Source organism: Vicia villosa, linkage group LG2, assembly GCF_029867415.1.
Source record: "Vicia villosa cultivar HV-30 ecotype Madison, WI linkage group LG2, Vvil1.0, whole genome shotgun sequence".
Classification (NCBI taxonomy): Eukaryota; Viridiplantae; Streptophyta; class Magnoliopsida; order Fabales; family Fabaceae; genus Vicia; species Vicia villosa.
The window spans coordinates 103484822-103490683 of NC_081181.1; the positions used below are offsets into that span (position 1 = coordinate 103484822).

General features: G+C 31.1%; 1 long non-coding RNA gene across 1 annotated transcript; it reads right to left on the reverse strand.

The window, feature by feature from the left end:
- Window positions 1–693, reverse strand: LOC131646552 (uncharacterized). Its single transcript, XR_009297520.1, has 3 exons — window positions 255–693; window positions 135–173; window positions 1–63 (listed from the first exon to the last, which is right to left on the reverse strand). It is a non-coding gene; the product is annotated as an uncharacterized LOC131646552 (long non-coding RNA).
- Between the last annotated feature and the right edge of the window lie 5169 nt (window positions 694–5862).

Below are 5862 nucleotides of genomic sequence, written 5' to 3' on the forward strand. Positions count from 1 at the left end.
CTGAAAAGTGGCACCAAGGACAGTAGCTGATTTCTCACCAACTCCAATAGCACTCAAGAGAGCCTGAAAGGGATTTTGTTAACAACTCATTCACTACTCAAACTTTTGCATTACTACTACATATAACGCCTTACCTGGGTAGAAAGCATGGTCCTTATATATGTTGAAAGTCCCTGCAATAACCAATCTATAATTAACTCAAAATCAACAACAAAACATAGTTTTGGTGAAATAATTCATAATTGAATAGTTACCTGCAATAAATCCCAAATTTGAAAAGGAACATAATCCGGAGTAACACTGCTTGGAAAACCCTGAAAGAGAAACCCTTTCAACAATCACATAGTAATATAGTAGTTACAATCGACGATAGTTATGATATAGAAGCTTGCCTCAGGAATAAATGCTTGAAGAAAGCGTCTCCAAACATGGGTAAAGCGGGCACCAGATCTATGTATGGAGAAAGAGGAAGAAGAGGCTTTGATGGTGAAAGTCTTGGAGAGCTTAGTGGGGGATGAACCGTTCCATTCTTCCAATGTTAATAATGGAGTCTTGTTGGAGGTGATAACTGATTCCATGATGCCGAGATCATGAAGTGAAATAGTTGGATTACGAGACAGACAGAAGTGAAGTGTGCCAAACCTTGATCACTTCGCAGGTTGTAAGAAGGGTCCTCTTCAATGTGTAACTAATAGGTTTTGACTTTTGGAAATGACTAGAATAATTTAGATCCAAAAAAAGGACAAAAAAGATATACCCTCTCACAAGATGGTCTTTCCTTTTTTTTTTATTTCAAATTATTTATCTATTTAGAATAATAATGTAATATTTATTATTTCTTTTCACTAATTTTTCTTTATTTATTGTATTTTAAATCCTGTAACGACTCAATTAATTATTATTAATAAGATTATTTTAGTAAATGATATTTATTTTATAATTGAAATCAATACAATTAAAAATGTGAAAATTTCAAAGAGGACACTTATTGTGATACGGAGGGAGTAATTGATAATATTTAGTTTTGGTGAAATCATTTTTTTTCTAGCCAACAATTTTGTATTTATAATTTTTTATACAAATATAGAAGGCAAACGAGCAATAAGTTGTGCTTCTATTTTTTTTTTGAATGACAAAATTAATTTTTAAAAAAATTACATTTATAAATTTAAGAGATACAACATTATTATTCATAAGCATTTGAGCTCACGACACACATTTCTCAAAATTTTCAAAAGGTTTTGAATCTTGTTTTGAGCTTTCCAAACAAAATCTCTTCATCTTTAATCTCTTGCATCATCCATTGTCGTTTGGATCTAACTCTCATAGTAGAGTGTGAGATCTATGAAGAGGATCGTTATTGTGATTAATGTTTTCTTTGAAGATTTCTTGAGGATTTCACGAGTTAAAATTTGTGTGTATGATTGAGGTAAGGATGACAAATCCATCAGAAAAGAAGGAAATTCTTTTCTCCATAATTACTTCGGTAGAGCTATGCGAAAGCCTATAGACAAAGTTGAAGTTTTTCCATCTTCAAACAAACTAAGGCTCAAGATACTAGTGTGATTAAGTAAAGATCACTGCAGAATATATGCTTGGAGCAACATTTTTGGACCTGGAAGATTTAAGACGAATTCAACAAGGATTTCAGACCTAAGATTTTTATTTTCACCGTTACATTAATTGTGATTGTACAAAATAACTCTGTAAAAATTTGTCATAATCATAGTGGAAGAAATAAATTTTCAATGGACATCTATTGGAGACTAGATTAGATGCAAGCAAGGACGAAAGCGTTGAACCAATATAAATCTTGGTGCAATATTCTTTAACCATATCTTTTCAATTTTATGTATAGTTTACACGTTAGTTTGTTGTTTTCTTAGAATTGCATGTGGTCAAGGTTTATTGTATTAATAACGATTTCATTGATAAGTTTAGGTTTTGTAAGATTGAGAGTTTGAAACGCTCTTGTTGTTGATAAAACTTGTACATTGTAAAATTAATTTTCTTATTCTATTGAATTTATTTTCATTACATATTTCGTGTAACTCAATTGAAATCCAATAAACATAATGGTTGCTTTGGTTACTTTTTGTTATCTAATTTCTATTTTGCATACTGATTGAGTATTATATATATTAAGTCCGAAAGCATATATTTTTGTATGCACGTTTTTATGTTATGCAAATAAATTTTTGATTTTTGATTTTTGAAATAAACATTTTTCTTAAATCGGACAAAAAATTTAAAAGGAGTTTCATTCAACCTCCTTCTAAACCCCATTTTAGACCGTTGAATTCTCATATTATCACCCAACAACTTATAGGATGGGGTGTTCAAAGTGGTGGTAGTCAAGTATCAGTGTGGTAGAAGTATTTGAATGATGTTAGAGGAGGGGTTAGGTTAAGTATTGGTAGTTGGTTTGATGGTATCTTGATGAGAGTGGTGGGAGATAGAGAAAACATTTTATGTTGACATGATCTCTGGCTTAAGGCCAAGTCCCATTATCTTAGATTTACATGTTTATTTGATTTAGCTAAAGACCATAATGTTTTGGTCGCTAAAAAGTGTATATAAGGTTGGGGTGTTGTTGGGTTGAATTGGAGGTGGTGTGAGGTCTCTTTGCTTGGAATGAAGGACATGTGGTAGAATTTTGTGTTTTTTAATAAATAAAATTAGGTTAACATTGTTGATAATTGAGGGTTGGAAACTTGTTTTGAATGATAGGTACTTCATCAAAGAGTTTTATCGTGATCTGACTATTGTGTAGGCCGGTCCTATGGCTCACAAGGAATTTGTCTAGAACAAAACGAATTTTTTAAAATTTTATTTATTTGCATAGAGACTCTTATAAAATAGGATAACAACAAAGACAACTTGACTTGGCATTGTCTTTCAATATTCAATGCTTTGTTATGCTTAGACAGCTGCGAAAAATAAGAAAGTTATGATAATTTGCTTTTTGAGCATGACTTCTTTGGCAAGATTTAGTATAACATTCTCAAGTGGTTGGGTTTTTTAATAGGCAATGATATATTAAAAGGGAATATAAGGGATACTCCGCCCAAAGCTACAAACCGGAAAACCCCAACTTCCTAAAACATAGGATATGTAGAGTATTCCAAACCGAACCATTACAACCTTCTATAATAGTACAAAAGGAACTCAACCAACACCAAGACCTAAGAACTATAACCGAAATGCTTTCATCAAAATTGGAAGCTGAATCTTTGAAAATTATGGCATTACGCATCAATCATAAGCTCCACACCGTTGCTAACCATATTACTACATCATATATCCTCACCATCCTGCATTTGATTTTCTCCCAATTAAGAAAAAAGCTCAACAATTATGCCAAAGATAGATCCAACCCACTGCCTAACCAACAATGCACAATTCTCAAGTGGTTGGTAACAGTTGGAATATGCCATGCCGACCAATAGGAGTCTACGACCTAATCTACATATGTTCATGCCAGGTAATATGTTTTTTAAATAGAGAATGCTAAAAAAATTAAAAACTTATTTAGTTAAATATATTAGATTATAATGCCATTAAAAAACTTTTTGATTCTGTTAGGCCAACCTACTTAAATAAATATAACTAATATTTTTGTATTACTATTTTTATCAAATTAAATTTCGTATTATTTTTATTAATTTGTAAATTTGTTAATATTTTCTATACATATTAAAATTTATTATATTGTCTATCTAATTAAAGTTGATTAAAACATGTCATTCAAAATCTGTCAGGTTATCTCGTAATGGACCCCCTTTATCGTATTTATTTTTTGTTGATAATGTTCTTCTTTTTGCAAAGGTTTATAACTCGTAGGTATGAATCATTTCTGATATCTTGAATCATTTTGCCATGTTTTCTAGTCTAAAAGTGAATGTTTCTAAATTAAAGGTGTTCATTTCCGCTACCAGTAAGAGGAGCAAAACGAATTTAATTGTCTCAAACATATGTATCAAACGAACTCTTACTCTAGAGAAGTACTTGGATTTTCCTATATACTGTGCATGGTCGTCTTCCACGCAAGGACTTTGAGTTCCTAGATAAAAAATTATCCACAGGTTAGCATCTTAACAATATAAATTGTTAAACAAGGCTGGTCGGTTGACTCTAGTAAGGTACTCCCTCCGGTCTCGAATATAAGCAACAAAAAAAATCTCTGGTCTTAAATATAAGCAAAAGTGATATTTAATTATTACATTTAATGTTATTATTCCAAATATAACCCTATTTTTTTTACATTATTATGTTTTTAACGATTTCCAAAGTAAAAAGTAGGGGTAAAAATATAAAAAGTGTAAGGCTTAAATGCATTTAGACATTTTTCTTAAAAGGTGAGTTTTTTTGTAAACTTGCTTATATATGAGACCGGATGGAGTATGTCCTAAACTCCTCCCCAAATTATTATATGCAAGTGGCTTGCTAACTGAGTCAACTTGTGAGTTTATTAATAGGATGACTAGGAATTTTTTGTGGAAAAGATAATTCTAACTCTGGTGTGTATCTTGTTGGGTAGAATAAAATCACTAAGCCCAAAAGCTAGGCAGTCTTAGGATCCGGAAAGCAAGATAGACTAATACTTATATGTTAGATAAGTTGGTTTAGGGTGTACAACGAGATTGGAATTTCCTATAGGTCCAAGTTTTGCTGCATACGTACATCAATGAGGAAATGTTCCTTAATATGAAAAAGAAATTGGAATTAGTGACTTAGAATGCAATTATGGAAACTATCGACTCTTAAAGATGACTTTGAGTTTAGATTGGGAGATGGAAACTCATCTTTCTAGTTTTCAAATTGGTCTGAGGTTTGGAAATTAGCGGAGCAGGTTCTCTATGTGGATATCTATGACCTGTAAATGCGAGTGAATGATGTTTTCTTAGATGACGATTGAAACTTCAATTTATTATGTACTAATATTCTTTTGGTTGTTTGTAACTGCCTGAAAGCACTTTCCATTTGTTTGAATTCTTTGGTGCCTGATTGATTAACATGAAAAGGCAATTTAGATGGTACCTATAATGTTTGGGATGATTATAAATGGCTCAACAAATTTGAACTTGTTCATAATATAACAAATAATAACTCTTGGAAGTAGGCGTGGCATATTCTTACTCCTAGGAAGGTGAAATTCTTCTTTTGGATAATTTTACATAAGTTCCTTCCAACATCCTTCATGCTGAGATGATGACGCTATTTCATGGATTGCGGATGATCTGAGAACTTGACATCAAAGACCTGATATGTTATTTTGACTCCAACTTTACTATCAAGCTTATCTCAAAGTCTATTAATATTTGACATCATTATGTCGCGATTCTTCACAACATTAAGAATATCTCTATGGTATAACGAGTTCAACTATTTCATACTCTTAGAAAGATAATCTTTGTGTCGACTATCTGGAAAAACATGAGGCTAGTAATGATGCAGTATACTAATAATTTACATAACCTCTTGTTAAAACCATCACTCTCTTGTTACCTAATAAGACTTTATCTTTTTAGATAGTTTTCTAATTTTTCCTTTTCATTTTCTCAATTTTCCCAATTGTACTAAAAAAAAATTCATTTAAAAAAAGAGGAATGATACTGTATTTGGAAATAAAGCAGTAATTTTGTAAATAATTGACTGCTTAAAAAAATAGCTCATGAGTCCAGGTGTATATTTTCCAAAATAAATATCAATACTATTTTTAAAAAATTATGAAGCAATGTATAAAAATAAATCGTCATAATGTAGTTTAAACTATGAAATTTATTAAAAAGATATGAATAATGTATAGAGGCGGAGGTTATAATAGAAGTAAAATAAGCATGGAAAAAATGAAATAAAAAA